This window comes from Oncorhynchus gorbuscha, unplaced genomic scaffold, assembly GCF_021184085.1.
Source record: "Oncorhynchus gorbuscha isolate QuinsamMale2020 ecotype Even-year unplaced genomic scaffold, OgorEven_v1.0 Un_scaffold_2273, whole genome shotgun sequence".
In the NCBI taxonomy this organism is placed as follows: Eukaryota; Metazoa; Chordata; class Actinopteri; order Salmoniformes; family Salmonidae; genus Oncorhynchus; species Oncorhynchus gorbuscha.
This window is the reverse complement of record NW_025746828.1, coordinates 1-19,387: the sequence shown is the minus strand read 5'-3', so window position 1 is coordinate 19,387 and position 19,387 is coordinate 1. Positions and strand designations below refer to the sequence as shown.

General features: G+C 47.6%; 1 pseudogene; it reads left to right on the top strand.

The window, feature by feature from the left end:
- The window catches only part of LOC124025535, a 60,367-nt pseudogene extending 41,594 nt beyond the window's left edge, over positions 1 to 18,773 (top strand).
- Positions 18,774 to 19,387: the final 614 nt, after the last annotated feature.

Below are 19,387 nucleotides of genomic sequence, written 5' to 3'. Positions count from 1 at the left end.
TGATGCTGTCAGACAGATGTAGTTGACCTGGTCTCGTTGTTGATGAGTTGACATGATGCTGTCAGACAGATGTAGTTGACCTGGTCTCGTTGTTGATGAGTTGACATGATGCTGTCAGACAGATGTAGTTGACCTGGTCTCGTTGTTGATGAGTTGACATGATGCTGTCAGACAGATGTAGTTGACCTGGTCTCGTTGTTGATGAGTTGACATGATGCTGTCAGACAGATGTAGTTGACCTGGTCTCGTTGTTGATGAGTTGACATGATGCTGTCAGACAGATGTAGTTGACCTGGTCTCGTTGTTGATGAGTTGACATGATGCTGTCAGACAGATGTAGTTGACCTGGTCTCGTTGTTGATGAGTTGACATGATGCTGTCAGACAGATGTAGTTGACCTGGTCTCGTTGTTGATGAGTTGACATGATGCTGTCAGACAGATGTAGTTGACCTGGTCTCGTTGTTGATGAGTTGACATGATGCTGTCAGACAGATGTAGTTGACCTGGTCTCGTTGTTGATGAGTTGACATGATGCTGTCAGACAGATGTAGTTGACCTGGTCTCGTTGTTGATGAGTTGACATGATGCTGTCAGACAGATGTAGTTGACCTGGTCTCGTTGTTGATGAGTTGACATGATGCTGTCAGACAGATGTAGTTGACCTGGTCTCGTTGTTGATGAGTTGACATGATGCTGTCAGACAGATGTAGTTGACCTGGTCTCGTTGATGATGAGTTGACATGATGCTGTCAGACAGATGTAGTTGACCTGGTCTCGTTGTTGATGAGTTGACATGATGCTGTCAGACAGATGTAGTTGACCTGGTCTCGTTGTTGATGAGTTGACATGATGCTGTCAGACAGATGTAGTTGACCTGGTCTCGTTGTTGATGAGTTGACATGATGCTGTCAGACAGATGTAGTTGACCTGGTCTCGTTGTTGATGAGTTGACATGATGCTGTCAGACAGATGTAGTTGACCTGGTCTCGTTGTTGATGAGTTGACATGATGCTGTCAGACAGATGTAGTTGACCTGGTCTCGTTGTTGATGAGTTGACATGATGCTGTCAGACAGATGTAGTTGACCTGGTCTCGTTGTTGATGAGTTGACATGATGCTGTCAGACAGATGTAGTTGACCTGGTCTCGTTGTTGATGAGTTGACATGATGCTGTCAGACAGATGTAGTTGACCTGGTCTCGTTGTTGATGAGTTGACATGATGCTGTCAGACAGATGTAGTTGACCTGGTCTCGTTGTTGATGAGTTGACATGATGCTGTCAGACAGATGTAGTTGACCTGGTCTCGTTGTTGATGAGTTGACATGATGCTGTCAGACAGATGTAGTTGACCTGGTCTCGTTGTTGATCCTGTTGACCTCATGTTCCTTTTTACATCATTGATGATGAGTTGCTATTAGTGATGAGTGTTGTCTTTTTATTGGTCTCACTGTTATTGGCTATATATTTCTATATTTCTATTGGCTATATATATATATTTCATTAAGGTAATATTAATATTTTCTCTCTCTCTCTCCTTCCCTCTCCCTTCTTCTCTCACTCTCAACCCTTCCCCCCCTCTCTCCCCCTCTCTCTCCTTCCCTCTCTTTCTCTCTCTCCCCCCCTCTCTCCCCCTCTCTCTACGCCTCTCTTTCTCTCTCTCCCCCCTCTATACCTCTCTCTATCCCTCTCTCTACACCTCTCTCTCTCTCTCCCTCTCTCTCTACCTCTCTCTCTACACCTCTCTTCTCTCTCTCTCCTCTCCCTCTCTCTATCTCTCTCTCCACCTCTCTCCTCTCCCTCTCTCTCTCTCTCTCTCCTCTCTCTCTCCCCCTCTCTCTACATCTCTCTTTCTCTCTCTCCCCCTCTCTCCCCCTCTCTCTACACCTCTCTTTCTCTCTCTCCCCCCTCTCTCTCTCTCTCTACACCTCTCTTTCTCTCTCCCCCTCTCTCTCCCCCTCTCTCTACACCTCTCTTTCTCTCTCCCTCTCTCTCCCCCTCTCTCTACACCTCTCTTTCTCTCTCCCCCTCTCTCCCCCCTCTCTACACCTCTCTTTCTCCCCCTCTCTCTACACCTCTCTTTCTCTCTCTCCCCCTCTTTCTCCCCCTCTCTCTACACCTCTCTTTCTCTCTCTCTGCCCCCCTCTCCTCGACACCTCTCTCTCTCCCCCTCTCTCTCTGCCCCCCTCTCCCCCTCCTCTCTAGTTCCAGAACCCGTATGCGTACTCCCCTCCATTCCGTTTTGGGACGGTTCCTAACGGTTCAACAGAGAGGAACATCAGGAAGAATTACCCCGACATGCACGAGTACCTGGTGAAATATCACCAAGGAGGAGTGCAGGATGCACTGGTCAGCCTCAAAGCAGGGTACGACACACACCCTGACCCCTGACCCCTAACATCTATCCCCTAGTCTTTAGGTTGTCCTCCCAGCTGGAGATGTTTATGTGGTGTTTAGGGGATAGTCTTTAGGTTGTCCTCCCAGCTGGAGATGTTTATGTGGTGTTTAGGGATAGTCTTTAGGTTGTCCTCCCAGCTGGAGATGTTTATGTGGTGTTTAGGGGATAGTCTTTAGGTTGTCCTCCCAGCTGGAGATGTTTATGTGGTGTTTAGGGATAGTCTTTAGGTTGTCCTCCCAGCTGGAGATGTTTATGTGGTGTTTAGGGGATAGTCTTTAGGTTGTCCTCCCAGCTGGAGATGTTTATGTGTTTAGGGATAGTCTTTAGGTTGTCCTCCCAGCTGGAGATGTTTATGTGGTGTTTAGGGATAGTCTTTAGGTTGTCCTCCCAGCTGGAGATGTTTATGTGGTGTTTAGGGATAGTCTTTTGGTTGTCCTCCCAGCTGGAGATGTTTATGTGGTGTTTAGGGATAGTCCAGCTGCTGAGATGTTTATGTGGTGTTTAGGGATAGTCTTTAGGTTGTCCTCCCAGCTGGAGATGTTTATGTGGTGTTTAGGGGATAGTCTTTTGGTTGTCCTCCCAGCTGGAGATGTTTATGTGGTGTTTAGGGGATAGTCTTTTGGTTGTCCTCCCAGCTGGAGATGTTTATGTGGTGTTTAGGGATAGTCTTTAGGTTGTCCTCCCAGCTGGAGATGTTTATGTGGTGTTTAGGGATAGTCCCAGCTGGAGATGTTTATGTGGTGTTTAGGGATAGTCTTTTGGTTGTCCTCCCAGCTGGAGATGTTTATGTGGTGTTTAGGGGATAGTCTTTAGGTTGTCCTCCCAGCTGGAGATATGTTTATGTGGTGTTTAGGGATAGTCTTTAGGTGTCCTCCCAGCTGTGTTTATGGGTGTTTAGGGATAGTCTTTAGGTTGTCCTCCCAGCTGGAGATGTTTATGTGGTGTTTAGGGATAGTCTTTAGGTTGTCCTCCCAGCTGGAGATGTTTATGTGGTGTTTATGGGATAGTCTTTAGGTTGTCCTCCCAGCTGGAGATGTTTATGTGGTGTTTAGGGATAGTCTTTAGGTTGTCCTCCCAGCTGGAGATGTTTATGTGGTGTTTAGGGATAGTCTTTAGGTTGTCCTCCCAGCTGGAGATGTTTATGTGGTGTTTATGGGATAGTCTTTAGGTTGTCCTCCCAGCTGGAGATGTTTATGTGGTGTTTAGGGGATAGTCTTTAGGTTGTCCTCCCAGCTGGAGATGTTTATGTGGTGTTTAGGGGATAGTCTTTAGGTTGTCCTCCCAGCTGGAGATGTTTATGTGGTGTTTAGGGGATAGTCTTTGGGTTTTCCTTGCAAATGCCAGGGTTGTCGGTTCAATTCCCACACAGGGACCAGTATGAAAGACATATAAAATTGTATTCCCTCACTACTGTAAATATCTCTGGATAAGAGCGTCTGCTAAAGGACTAAAAATGGAAGGATTTGGGTCATTTTTATGTGTAGGACCAGACCCAGGAACATGTTTGGCTTGGTGGAAGCATCCAAGGATGCACTGACTGCGTTATCATCTGACGGTCCTCTTCCTTATCGTTATCATCTCACGGTCCTCTTCCTTATCGTTATCATCTCACGGTCCTCTTCCTTATCGTTATCATCTCACGGTCCTCTTCCTTATCGTTATCATCTCACGGTCCTCTTCCTTATCGTTATCATCTCACGTCCTCTTCCTTATCATCTCACGGTCCTCTTCCTTATCGTTATCATCTCACGGTCCTCTTCCTTATCGTTATCGTCTCACGGTCCTCTTCCTTATCGTTATCATCTCACGGTCCTCTTCCCAGTGGGTAGTGACGGCGTTATCATCTCACGGTCCTCTTCCTTATCGTCGTCTCACGGTCCTCTTCCCAGTGGGTAGTGACGGCGTTATCATCTCACGGTCCTCTTCCCAGTGGGTAGTGACGGCATTATCATCAGACGGTCCTCTTCCCACAGGTCTCACGGTCCTCTTCCTTATCGTTATCATCTGACGGTCCTCTTCCTTATCGTTATCATCTGACGGTCCTCTTCCCAGTGGGTAGTGAAGGCGTTATCATCTGATGGTCCTCTTCCCAGTGGGTAGTGAAGGCGTTATCATCTGATGGTCCTCTTCCCAGTGGGCAGGGAAGGCGTTATCATCTGATGGTCCTCTTCCCAGTGAAGGCGTTATCATCTGATGGTCCTCTTCCCAGTGGGTAGTGAAGGCGTTATCATCTGATGGTCCTCTTCCCAGTGGGCAGGGACGGCGTATCATCTGATGGTCCTCTTCCCAGTGGGTAGTGACGGCGTTATCATCTGACGTCCTCTTCCTTATCATCTGACGGTCCTCTTCCCAGTGGGTAGTGACGGCGTTATCATCTGATGGTCCTCTTCCCAGTGGGTCCATCTGATGGTCCTCTTCCCAGTGAAGGCGTTATCATCTGATGGTCCTCTTCCCAGTGGGTAGTGAAGGCCATCTGATGGTCCTCTTCCCAGTGGGCAGGGACGGCGTTATCATCTGATGGTCCTCTTCCCAGTGGGTAGTGAAGGCGTTATCATCTGACGGTCCTCTTCCTTATCGTTATCATCTGACGGTCCTCTTCCTTATCGTTATCATCTGACTGTCCTCTTCCCAGTGGGTAGTGACGGCGTTATCATCTGACGGTCCTCTTCCTTATCGTTATCATCTGACGGTCCTCTTCCCAGTGGGTAGTGACGGCGTTATCATCTGATGGTCCTCTTCCCAGTGGGTAGTGAAGGCGTTATCATCTGATGGTCCTCTTCCCAGTGGGTAGTGACGGCGTTATCATCTGACGGTCCTCTTCCTTATCGTTATCATCTGATGGTCCTCTTCCCAGTGGGTAGTGACGGTCCTCTTCCCAGTGGGTAGTGAAGGCGTTATCATCTGATGGTCCTCTTCCCAGTGGGTAGTGACAGCGTTATCATCTCGCGGTCCTCTTCCCAGTGGGTAGTGACGGCATTATCATCTGACGGTCCTCTTCCCAGTGGGTAGTGACGGTCCTCTTCCCAGTGGGTAGTGATGGTCCTCTTCCTTATCGTTATCATCTCACGGTCCTCTTCCCAGTGGGTAGTGACGGTCCTCTTCCCAGTGGGTAGTGACGGTCCTCTTCCTTATCGTTATCATCTGACTGTCCTCTTCCTTATCGTTATCATCTGACTGTCCTCTTCCTTATCGTTATCATCTCACGGTCCTCTTCCCAGTGGGTAGTGACGGTCCTCTTCCCAGTGGGTAGTGACGGCGTTATCATCTCACGGTCCTCTTCCCAGTGGGTAGTGACGGTCCTCTTCCCAGTGGGTAGTGAAGGCGTTATCATCTGATGGTCCTCTTCCCAGTGGGCAGGGACGGCGTTATCATCTCACGGACCTCTTCCTTATCGTTATCATCTCACGGTCCTCTTCCCAGTGGGTAGTGACGGCGTTATCATCTGACGGTCCTCTTCCTTATCGTTATCATCTGACGGTCCTCTTCCCAGTGGGTAGTGATGGCGTTATCATCTGACTGTCCTCTTCCCAGTGGGTAGTGACGGCGTTATCATCTCGCGGTCCTCTTCCCAGTGGGTAGTGACGGTATTATGGTCAATTTGTCAGGATAGAATCAGAGGCACGATGGTTCACAGAGTCAAAGGCTATGAAGGCCTGGTGTCTATGACGGCCTTGTGTCTATAAAGGCCTGGTGTCTATGAAGGCCTGGTGTCTATGAAGGCTTGGTGTCTATGAAGGACTGGTGTCTATGAAGGCCTTGTGTCTATGAAGGCCTTGTGTCTATAAAGGCCTTGTGTCTATAAAGGCCTTGTGTCTATAAAGGCCTGGTGTCTATGAAGGCCTGGTGTCTATGAAGGCCTTGTGTCTATAAAGGCCTTGTGTCTATAAAGGCCTGGTGTCTATAAAGGCCTTGTGTCTATGAAGGCCTGGTGTCTATAAAGGCCTTGTGTCTATGACGGCCTTGTGTCTATAAAGGCCTGATGTCTATGACGGCCTTGTGTCTATAAAGGCCTTGTGTCTATGACGGCCTTGTGTCTATAAAAGCCTTGTGTCTATAAAGGCCTGATGTCTATGAAGGCCTGGTGTCTATGAAGGCCTGGTGTCTATGACGGCCTGGTGTCTATGAAGGCCTGGTGTCTATAAAGGCCTTGTGTCTATAAAGGCCTTGTGTCTATAAAGGCCTGGTGTCTATGACGGCCTGGTGTCTATAAAGGCCTTGTGTCTATGAAGGCCTGGTGTCTATGACGGCCTGGTGTCTATGAAGGCCTGGTGTCTATAAAGGCCTTGTGTCTATAATGTACAGTAGTTCATTTTGCTCCTGGTGTTTTTCCTGCAGTTGTCGTGCTGTGAAGATCCTGTCCTCTGGTTGGGGGGAAAAGCCACACTGAGATTCTGGGAAGATTTCTTCTGACGGGGGAAAGGAGTCGGTTGGCCAGTGTTTTCCTGGTGGTGGACAGGAGGGAGATGTAGTTCCCACAGTCTGCTTTGTTCCATTTTTTACTTCTTGAGTGTAGGGGGCAGGATTTTCATTTTTGGCTAGAAAACCGTACCCATATGAAACTGCCTATTTCTCAGGTCCAGAAACTGGAATATGCATTTAATTGTCCGATTAGGATTGAAAACACTCTAAAGTTTCCAAAACTGTCAAAATATTGTCTGTGAGTATAACAGAACTGATATTGCAGGCGAAAACCTGAGGAAAATCAAACCAGGAAGTGATGTTTTTTCCTGAAAGCTCTCTGTTCCATTGGATGCCTTGCCTCCATTTAAAGGGTTATCAACCAGATTCCTTCTCCTATGGCTTCCTCAAGGTGTCAACAGTCTTTAGACATAGTTTCAGGCTTTTATTTAGACAAATGAGCGAGAAAGATAACATCGCGTCAGTGGATAGCTGGGTGTTCGCAGAGTTTTGCTTGCGCAACAGAGTGGGGCAACCATTGTCTCTCCCTCTCCTATTGAAAAAGCTACAGTCCCGGTTGATATATTATCGATTATATATTTTATAAACAACCTGAGGATTGATTATAAAAACGTTTGACATGTTTCCGTGGACATTACGAATACTATTTGCTATTTTGGATATAAAAATAATCTTTATGGAACAAAAGGAACATTTATTGTGTAACTGGGAGTCTCGTGAGTGCAAACATCCGAAGATCATCAAAGGTAAGCGATTTAATCTATTGCTTTTCTGACTTTCGTGACCAATCTACTTGGCTGCTAGCTGTTTGTAATATTTTGTCTACTGAGAGAGATGTCCTTACATAAACACTTGGTGTGCTTTCGCCGAAAAGCTTTATTGAAATCTGACACGCCAGGTGGATTAACAACAAGCTAAACTGTGTTTTGCTATATTGCACTTGTGATTTCATGAAAATGTAATCTTTTTTTGTAATTTGGTTTGAATTTGGCGCGTTGAAAATGATCCCACTCACGGGATGGGTGCGTCAAGAAGTTTAACCAATTAGGGCACCCCTGAGTTCTGCAGGCATTTCCTCCTAATCCCAGGTCTTCAGGAGCAGGGCATGTATGTGTTGTAGGAGCACTGGTCCTCCTTCCATCAAGATTTCAGCTGGAATTGAATCTGGCCGTTGTTGTTTCCCTTCTAAAGGATGGCATCTTGCACCTCCTGCAGGCCAGGAGGTTCTCCCTTGTCCTCCTGCAGGCTGGGTGGTTCTCCCTTGTCCTCCTGCAGGCCAGGAGGTTCTCCCTTGTCCTCCTGCAGGCTGGGTGGTTCTCCCTTGTCTTCCTACAGGTTTGGTGGGTCTCCCTTGTCCTCCTGCAGGCCAGGAGGTTCTCCCTTGTCCTCCTGCAGGCTGGGTGGTTCTCCCTTGTCTTCCTACAGGTTAGGTGGGTCTCCCTTGTCCTCCTGCAGGTTAGGTGGGTCTCCCTTGTCCTCCTACAGGTTAGGTGGTTCTCCCATGTCCTCCTACAGGGTAGGTGGGTCTCCCATGTCCTCCTACAGGGTAGGTGGGTCTCCCATGTCCTCCTGCAGGTTAGGTGGGTCTCCCATGTCCTCTTGCAGGTTAGGTGGTTCTCCCTTGTCCTCCTACAGGTTAGGTGGGTCTCCCATGTCCTCCTGCAGGGTAGGTGGGTCTCCGATGTCCTCCTTTAGGTTGGGTGGGTCTCCCATGTCCTCCTGCAGGGTAGGTGGGTCTCCCAAGTCCTCCTGCAGGCTTGGTGGTTCTCCAATGTCCTCCTTTGTGGGTCGCTGAGGGATGTGGTCAATATCAATTGTTGTGCTTCTGTTGAGGAGCTCCTCAAAGTGTTCTTTCCACTGGGATTGGATTGATTCGTCATGCTTCATTAGCATTTTCCCATCTTTGGGGCGAAGGGGGTTCAGGCCACGGTGACTGGGTCTGTACACCGCCTTGGCGGTGAGGGATGTGTTAGGGCACGGTGACTGGGTCTATACACGGCCTTGGTGGTGAGGGATGTGTTCAATCTCACTGAGTGTATCTCTGGAGCGAAGGGGGTTTAGGGCACGGTGACTGGGTCTGTACACCGCCTTGGTGGTGAGGGATGTGTTAGGCCACGGTGACTGGTTCTGTACACCGCCTTGGTGGCGTCGAAGGAGCCTCTGGAGTCGGCCAGCTGCTGGATCTCCAGGACCTTTTCTGTTCACGATGTGGTTTTTAGATCCCAGCGTTGGACATCTCACTGTGGAGGGAGCTTCTCTTTTGGCCCTGCAGTTGATATCGTTTTTCCAGAAGGTTCCCCGCTTGGTGTCAATGAGCTGTTCAATTTCTGAGGCATTCTCATCAGACCAGTCCTTTTGGGTCTTAGGGTCGGTGGAGTCATCCTTTTGGGTCTTACGGTCGGTGGAGTCATCCTTTTGGGTCCTATGGTCGGTGGGGTCATCCTTTTGGGTCTTACGGTCGGTAAAGTCATCCTTTTGGTCTTACGGTCGGTGGGGTCATCCTTTTGGGTCTTACGGTCGGTGGAGTCATCCTTTGGGTCTTACGGTCGGTGGGGTCATCCTTTGGGTCTTACGGTCGGTGGAGTCATCCTTTTGGGTCTTACGGTCGGTGGGGTCATCCTTTGGGTCTTACGGTCGGTGGGGTCATCCTTTTGGGTCTTACGGTCGGTGGGGTCATCCTTTTGGGTCTTACTGTTGGTGGGGTCATCCTTTTGGGTCTTACGGTCGGTGGGGTCATCCTTTTGGGTCTTACGGTTGGTGGGTCATCCTTTGGGTCTTACGGTCGGTGGGGTCATCCTTTGGGTCTTACGGTCGGTGGGGTCATCCTTTTTTGGGTCTTATGGTCGGTGGGGTCATCCTTTTGGGGCTTACGGTCGGTGGGGTCATCCTTTTGGGTCTTACTGTTGGTGGGCTGATCCTTTTGGGTCGCGTAAATCGTGGGGTTCTATTTGGTCTTATAGCCAAGGTTGTCCTTGCAGGTGTTGAGGACTTGATTATGTTCCTGTGTGTTTCAATCTCCTCGGGCTTCTGGGTTCTGGAGGTGTTGTCGTTTGCTGTTATTTTGTCTGACGAGCGTGTTGTTGATGTTGAGACCATGTTCTACACATTTACTGAGCAGAATAACTCCATTCAAGTTTCTACTGCCAACTCCTTGCTTCCCAATTGTGACTCTCAAAAGACTGTGGTTCCAACTGACCCTGGCATTAAAATCCCCAAGTAGATTTATCTTGTCTTCTGGGAATTTGTCTCAGAATTCCATCCAGGTCAGCACAGACATACTCCTGAATTTAGTCTTTTTTTTAAACCTCCCACTTTTGGCTGGATGTGTCAATATGTGGTTTATACATATCTATTTGTATTTATACATATATTTATACACATTTAACATTTATGCATAATCTAAGAGCAGAATTACTGTTTTACCTAAATTAGCCATGAGATCCCTAGTTTGAAAAGTGTTTTCAGAAAATGTGATGTGCCATTTTTCCCTAAATGTTCCATAACGTGGGCCCGCCCCAATTTGAATTCTAACCAATGAGCCTCAGCCCCTAGCAATTTGAATTCTAACCAATGAGCCTCAGCCCCTAGCAATTTGAATTCTAACCAATGAGCCTCAGCCCCTTGCCATTTGAGTGACAGCTAGCAAGACGCACACACGGCAGAGCGAGCGAGTGCAATGACCTGGTGGGTATATCTGACACATATAGTAGTACGCAATTTACCCGGGGACCACTTTTGGCTCGCGAACCACTACTTTCAGAACGATTAGCTACTAAGTATACAGAAGTACCGGAGTAAACTCTGTTTAACTTCATCCTGCGAGTCAAAGGGTTGGAGCCATTTGATTGTTTGCAAAGCACCAAACGGATGGTCATAAGGCGTTTGTCGAAGTGGCCGATGAGTTCATTGTTAATAGCCGATCCCTAGTCCAGGGACCCTTGGTTCACCAGCCAGCTTTCCTTTCAGGAAAAGGGTCTATCTGCCTTTCCTCTCCTACAGGTGCTCTTCATCGGCCAGTAGAGTTTCAGAGAGTGCAGCAAGGTCGATGTGAAATCTCCTCAGCTCTCTGCCGTCTTTCAGGTCCCTTGTCCATTAGGGTTCCTGGCTCCAATGGTTATTTGGAGCCTGGAAGGTAGAATGTAGAATGTTTTTAAACTATGAAATTAAATTAAATTGTTTATTTCTCGTAGTTTCCGACCGTGAAGAGGTGAACCCACTGGACACACACACACACACACAGTCCCTAGAAGAAGTGAAACACACTGAAACCTATAGTACCAGTCAAAAGATTGGACACACCTATGAAATAACACGTATGTAGTAACAAAAAAAGTATTAATCTAAGTTTTAATTATTCAAAGTAGCCACCCTTTGCCTTGTTGACAGCTTTGCACACTCTTGGCATTCTCTCAACCAGCTTCACCTGGAATGCTTTTCCAACCGTCTTGAAGGAGCTCCCACATATGCTGAGCACTTGTTGGCTGCTTTTCCACTCTGCGGTCCAACTCATCCCAAACCATCTCATTTGGGTTGAGGTCGGAGATTGTGGAGACCAGGTCATCTGATGCAGCACACCATCACTCTCCTTCTTAGTCAAATAGTCCTTACACAGACTGGAGGTGTGTTGGGTCATTGTCCTGTTGAAAAACAAATGATAGTTCCACTAAGTGCAAACCAGACAGGATGGTGTATCGCTGCAGAATGCTGTGGTAGCCATGCTGGTTAAGTGTGCCTTGAATTCTAAATAAATAAATCACAGACAGGTCTCACCAGCAAAGCTCCCCCACACTATCACACCTCCTCCTCCATGCTTCACGGTGGGAGTTTTGTCTGTGTGTTTTGTTACAGTAAACTGAGTTTATAGGTCCTCCGTGTGTTTTATTTACAGTAAACTGAGTTTATAGGTCCTCTGTGTGTTTTTGTTACAGTAAACTGAGTTTATAGGTCCTCTGTGTGTTTTATTTACAGTAAACTGAGTTTATAGGTCCTCTGTGTGTTTTGTTACAGTAAACTGGATGCCTTCATCTATGATGCTGCTGTGTTGAACTACGCTGCTGGCAGAGACGATGGCTGTAAGCTGGTCACCATCGGCAGCGGGTACATCTTCGCCACCACCGGCTACGGCATCGCTCTGCAGAAAGGGTCGCACTGGAAACGACAGGTGGACCTGGCTATACTGGCCATCATAGGAGATGGTAGGACTCTCCTCTCCTCTCCTAGGCTTTCCTCTGCTCTCATCTCCTCTCCTCTCCTCTCCTCTTCTCTTCTCTCCTCTCCTCTCCTCTCCTTTCCTCTCCTCTCCTCTCCTCTCCTTTCCTTTCCTTTCCTTTCCTTTTCTCTCCTCTCCTCTCCTCTCCTCTCCTCTCCTTTCCTCTGCTCTCCTCCTCGCCTGCCCTTTCCTCTACTCTCCTTTCATCTCCTCTCCTCTCTCTACCATATTTAACCCTTCTATATCACTGTCCTCTCCTCCCTCAACCAGTCCTGTATTTCTATTCTGTATATGTGGTTATTAATGTATATGTAAATACATGTATATGTAAATAGGGTTATATTTAAATAGGGGTATATGTAAATATGGGCATATGTAAATAGGGACAAATGTAAATAGGGTTATATTTAAATAGGGTATATGTAAATAGAGTTGTATGTAAATAGTGTATATGTAAATAGAGTTATATGTAAATAGGGTTGTATGTAAATAGGGTTGTATGTAAATAGGGTTGTATGTAAATAGGGTTGTATGTAAATAGGGTTGTATGTAAATAGGGTTGTATGTAAATAGGGTTGTGTGTAAATAGTGTATATGTAAATAGAGTTATATGTAAATAGGGTTGTATGTAAATAGGGTTGTATGTAAATAGGGTTGTATGTAAATAGGGTATATGTAAATAGGGGTATATGTAAATAGTGTATATAAATAGGGTTGTGTGTAAATAGGGGTATATGTAAATAGAGTTATATGTAAATAGGGTTGTATGTAAATAGGGTTGTATGTAAATAGGGTTGTATGTAAATAGGGTTGTATGTAAATAGGGTTGTATGTAAATAGGGTTGTATGTAAATATGGTATATGTAAATAGGGGTATATGTAAATAGGGCTGTATATAAATAGGGTTGTGTGTAAATAGGGCTGTATGTAAATAGGGTATATGTAAATAGGGTTGTATGTAAATGGGGTATATGTAAATAGGGTTGTATGTAAATAGGGTTGTATGTATTTCTGTCTGTTTTTTCATCTGTCTTCTCTACTGTTACACTTCTGTTCAGCCAAGTCCAAGAGAGGAGAACTGGCAAGTAAGCATTTCACTGTGTTGTCTACACCTCGCTGTTTGTGGTCCTCTCCTTTCCTTTCTTCTCCTTTTCTCTCCTTTCCTCTGCTCTCCTCTCCTTTCCTTTCCTCTCCTTTTCCATCCTTTCCTCTGCTCTCCTCTCCTTTCCTTTCCTCTCCTTTTCTCTCCTTTCCTCTGCTCTCCTCTCCTTTCCTTTCCCCTCCTTTCCTCTCATTTCATCTGCTCTCCTCTCCTCTCCTCTCCTCTCCTCTCCTCTCCTCCCTCTCCTCTCCTCTCCTCTCCTCCTCTCCTCTCCTCTGCTCTCCTCTCCTTTCCTTTCCCCTCCTTTCATCTCATCTCCTCTCCTCCTCTCCTCTCCTCTCATCTCATCTCATCTCATCTCCTCTCCTCTCCTCTCCTCTCCTCTCCTCTCCTCTCCTCTCCTCTCCTCTCCTCTCCTCTCCTCTCCTCTCCTCCTCTGCTCTCCTTTCCTCTCCTCTCCTTTCCTTTGCTCTCCTTTACTCTCATTTCCTTTCTTCTCCTCTCCTTTCCTCTCCTCTTCTTTCCTCTGCTCTCCTTTCCTCTGCTATCCTTTCCTCTCCTTTCCTTTCCGTTACTTTCCATCCTCTCCTCTCCCTCTTTCTTCTCCTTTCCTCTGCTCACCTCTCATTTCCTTTGATCTCCTCTCCTTTCCTCTCCTCTCCTTTCCTTTCCATTACTTTCCTTCCTCTCCTCTCCTCCCTCTTTCCTCTCTTTTCCTCTGCTCACCTCTCCTTTCCTCTCCTCTCCTCTCCTCTCATTTCCTCTCCTCTCCTTTCCTCTCCCTTTCCTCTCCTCTCCCCTCCCCTCCCCTCCCCTCCTCTCCCTCTCCTCTCTCTCCTCTCCTTTCCTCTCCTCTCTCCTCTCCTCTCCTCCCTCTCCCTCTACTCTCCTCTCCTTTCCTCTCCTCTCCTTTCCTTTCCGCTCCTTTTCTCTGCTCTCCTTTCCTTTCCTCTCCTTTACTTTCCTCTCCTTTCCTCTCCTTTCCGCTCCTTTCCTTCCTCTCTTCTCCTCCCTCTTTCCTCTCCCTCTCCATTCCTCTGCTCGGCTCTCCTCTTCTCTTCTCTTCTCCTCTCATCTTCTCTCCTTTCCTCTTCTCTTGTTGCTTGAAAATCCTACCCTCTCTTCTCATCTCTCTTCATATCCTACACTCTCTTCTCGTCTCTCTACATATCCTACACTCTCTTCTCATCTCTCTTCATATCCTACCCTCTCTTCTCGTCTCTCTACATATCCTACACTCTTCTCGTCTCTCTACATATCCTACACTCTCCTCATCTCTCTTCTTGTCTCTCTACATATCCTACCCTCTCTTCTCGTCTCTCTACTGTCATGCAGGTGAAAGAGGACCCAAAAGCGACTTAACAGAAACAGAGTTTATTTAAGTCCAAACAGGGAATAACAAAAATCCTCTAGTCTGTAGAGGGGAATAACTGGAGAAGCGGCCACAGACTGCAGGTCGCCGTAGGTAGGCGCAGGCCGTAGTTGACAGAGACACCTGCTCACACGCAGCATCTGATGAAGGCAAAAAACACGACAGGACAGGGCGATACACAATCACAGCAAAAACACGACAGGACAGGGCGAAACGCAATCACAGCATGGTGAATACTAAACAAGGAACCGACGGGACAGGAACGGAACACAAAGGAATAAATAGGGACTCTAATCAGGGGAAAGGATCGGGAACAGGTGTGGGAAGACTAAATGATGATTAGGGGAATAGGAACAGCTGGGAGCAGGAACGGAACGACAGAGAGAAGAGAGAGCGAGAGAGTGAGAGGGGGAGGGGGAGAGAGAGGGATAGAAAGAGGGAAAGAACCCAATAAGACCAGCAGAGGGAAACGAACAGAATGGGGAGCACAGGGACAAGACATGATAATAAATGACAAACATGACATCTACATATCCTACACTCTCCTCATCTCTCTTCTCGTCTCTCTTCATATTCTACATTCTCTTCTCGTCTCTCATCTCTTCTCTCTTCTTGTCTCTCTACATATCCTACACTCTCTTCTTGTCTCTCTACATATCCTACACTCTCCTCTCGTCTCTCTTCTCGTCTCTCATAATATCCAACACTCTCTTCATGTCTCTACATTGACATGTTAGTCATTTAGCAGACGCTCTTATCCAGAGCCACTTACAGTTAGCTCACTCATTCTGATTCAGGAGAGAGGGAGGAGAGGAGAGAGTGAGGAGAGGCATGAGAGGGGATGAGAGGGGGGAGGCATGAGAGGAGGTGAGGGATGAGAGGAGGAGAGGAGGTGATGGAGGAGAGGAGGAGAGGAGGGAGGTGAGGGATGAGAGTGAGGCGAGGAGAGAGATATGAGAAAGAGGAGAGAGGAGAGGAGAGGAGGAGAGAGGAGAGGAGAAGAGAAGAGAGAGATATGAGAGGAGAGGAGAGGAGGAGAGAGGAGAGGAGAAGAGAAGAGAGAGATATGAGAAAGAGGAGAGAGGAGAGAGGAGAGAGAGGGATGAGAAAGGGGAGAGAGGAGAGGAGAGAGGAGAGGAGAGAGATATGAGAAAGAGGAGAGAGGCGAGAGGGATGAGAAAGGGGAAAGAGGAGAGAGGGATGAGAAAGGGGAGAGAGGGAGGAGAGGAGAGCAGCAGTACCTGGACCATACAGCTCCACTAAATGGGCACCATTTTCCCTGAGGGAAAATTATAGACTACACTAATCACTACAGTGTAGAGTATCTACACTACATCTCCACTACACTACACTGTAGAGTATATCCACTACATCTCCACTACACTACAGTGTCACTAATCACTACAGTGTAGAGTATCTACACTACATCTCCACTACACTACAGTGTCACTAATCACTACAGTGTAGAGTATCTACACTACATCTCCACTACACTACAGTGTCACTAATCACTACAGTGTAGAGTATATCCACTACATCTCCACTACACTACAGTGTCACTAATCACTACAGTGTAGAGTATATCCACTACATCTCCACTACACTACAGTGTAGAGTATCTACACTACATCTCCACTACACTACAGTGTCACTAATAACTACAGTGTAGAGTATATCCACTACATCTCCACTACACTACAGTGTCACTAATCACTACAGTGTAGAGTATATCCACTACATCTCCACTACACTACAGTGTCACTAATCACTACAGTGTAGAGTATCTACACTACATCTCCACTACACTACAGTGTCACTAATCACTACAGTGTAGAGTATATCCACTACATCTCCACTACACTACAGTGTCACTAATCACTACAGTGTAGAGTATCTACACTACATCTCCACTACACTACAGTGTAGAGTATATACACTACATCTCCACTACACTACAGTGTCACTAATCACTACAGTGTAGAGTATATCCACTACATCTCCACTACACTACAGTGTCACTAATCACTACAGTGTAGAGTATCTACACTACATCTCCACTACACTACATTACAGCCTTCCCTGCCAGGCCACACAGCTAGCATGTTCCACTCTGGTCCCACTATCTGTCCTTCCTCACAAAGTGTACACTTGTTCCCTTCCCTTCAGTGATCTGAAAGGAAAGGACTCGAAAGAGAAATCGGAGACTCCCACATGGGATGTAGTGAACGAGTGCACACTTCAGGAATAAGGGTATATTATTGGTAGGCCTGCTATGATAGCTAAAACAGGAAGACAGACCAGCTAGCAGACTACAGTTACCATGGTTACATTCACACAGCCAGCTAGCAGACTACAGTATTACCGTCACACAGTTACCATGGTTACATTCACACAGCCAGCTAGCAGACTACAGTATTATCATCACACAGTTACCATGGTTACATTCGCACAGCCAGCTAGCAGACTACAGTATTACCGTCACACAGTTACCATGGTTACATTCACACAGCCAGCTAGCAGACTACAGTATTACCGTCACACAGTTACCATGGTTACATTCACACAGCCAGCTAGCAGACTACAGTTACCATGGTTACATTCACACAGCCAGCAGACTACAGTATTACCATCACACAGTTACCATGGTTACATTCACACAGCCAGCTAGCAGACTGCAGTATTACCATCACACAGTTACCATGGTTACATTCACACAGCCAGCTAGCAGACTACAGTATTACCATCACACAGTTACCATGGTTACATTCGCACAGCCAGCTAGCAGACTACAGTATTACCGTCACACAGTTACCATGGTTACATTCACACAGCCAGCTAGCAGACTACAGTATTACCGTCACACAGTTACCATGGTTACATTCACACAGCCAGCTAGCAGACTACAGTATTTCCGTCACACAGTTACCATGGTTACATTCACACAGCCAGCTAGCATACTGCAGTATTACCATCACACAGTTACCATGGTTACATTCACACAGCCAGCTAGCAGACTACAGTATTACCATCACACAGTTACCATGGTTACATTCGCACAGCCAGCTAGCAGACTACAGTATTACCGTCACACAGTTACCATGGTTACATTCACACAGCCAGCTAGCAGACTACAGGTATTACCATCACACAGTTACCATGGTTACATTACCGTCTCCTCCTCCTCACCCCTCTCCACCCCCTTCTGTCTCCCCCTCCTCACCCCTCCTCACCCCTCCTCACCCCCTTCTGTCTCTCCCTCCTCACCCCTCCTCACCCCCTTCTGTCTCTCCCTCCTCACCCCTCCTCACCCCCTTCTGTCTCCCCCTCCTCACCCCTCCTCACCCCTTCTGTCTCTCCTCCTCACCCACTTCTGTCTCTCCCTCCTCACCCCTCCTCACCCACTTCTGTCTCCCCCTCCTCACCCCTCCTCACCCCTTCTGTCTCCCCTCCTCACCCCTCCTCACCCCCTTATGTCTCCCCCTCCTCACCCCTCCTCACCCCCTTCTGTCTCTCCCTCCTCACCCTTCCTCACCCCCTTCTGTCTCCCCTCCTCACCCCTCCTCACCCCCTTCTGTCTCCCCCTCCTCACCCCTTTCTGTCTCCCCCTCCTCACCCCTCCTCACCCCCTTCTGTCTCCCCCCTCCTCACCCCTCCTCACCCCTTCTGTCTCCCCCTCCTCACCCCTCCTCACCCCCTTCTGTCTCCCCCTCCTCACCCCTCCTCACCCCCTTCTCTCTATCAATAGATCATGTCATAGCCTTTACTTACTGTCTACCTCTCTCTCTCTATCAATAGATCATGTCATAGCCTTTACTTACTGTCTATCTCTCAATCTATCTATCTCTCTACCTCAACCTCTCTCTCTCCCTGTCCCCCCACTCTCCCTCTCTCTGTCTGTCTCTATCTCTCTCTCTCTCTCTCTCTCCTCTCTCTCTCTCTCTCTCTCTCTCTCTCTCTCTCTCTCTCTCTCTCTCTCTCTCTCTCTCTCTCTCTCTCTCTCTCTCTCTCTCTCTCTCTCTCTCCCCCTCTTCTCAGGTGAGATGGAGGAGTTGGAGGCTATCTGGCTAACAGGGATCTGTCACAATGAGAAGAACGAGGTGATGTCCAGTCAGCTGGACATAGACAACATGGCTGGAGTGTTTTACATGCTGGCTACCGCCATGGGCCTGTCTCTAATTACCTTCATATCAGAACACCTCTTCTACTGGAGGCTGAGATACTGTTTCACTGGAGTCTGTAATGGACGACCTGGTCTGCTCTTCACCATCAGCAGGGTAAGACTGAAGGGTACTGGGTGGGGGTTAGGTACTGGGTAGGGTACTGGGTAGGGGTTAGGGTACTGGCTAGGGTACTGGGTAGGGGTTAGGGTACTGGGTAGGGGTTAGGGTACTGGTGATGGTTAGGGTACTGGGTAGTGGTTACTGGGTAGGGTACTGGGTAGGTTGGGGGTACTGGGTAGGGTACTGTGTCGGGGTTAGGGTACTGAGTAGGGGTTAGGGTACTCGGTAGGGGTTAGGGTGTAGAATGTAGGGTTAGGGTGTAGAATGTATGGGTTAGGGTGTAGAATGTAGGGGCTAGGGTACTAGGTAGGGTTTAGGGTATTAGGTAGGGTACTGGGTAGGGTTAGGTTACTGTGTAGGGTATTGGGTAGGGGTTAGGGTACTGGGTAGGGTACTGGGTAGGGTTAGGGTACTGGGTAGGGGTTAGGGTACTGGGTAGAGTATTAGGGTGTAGAATCCAGGGGTTAAGGTGTAGAATGTAGGAGCTAGGGTACTGGCTAGGTTAGGTGTAAAATGTAGCGGCTAGTGTACTGGGTAGGGGTAGGGTGTAGAATGTGGGGTTAAGGTGTAGAATGTGGGGTTAAGGTGTAGAATATAGGGGTTAAGGT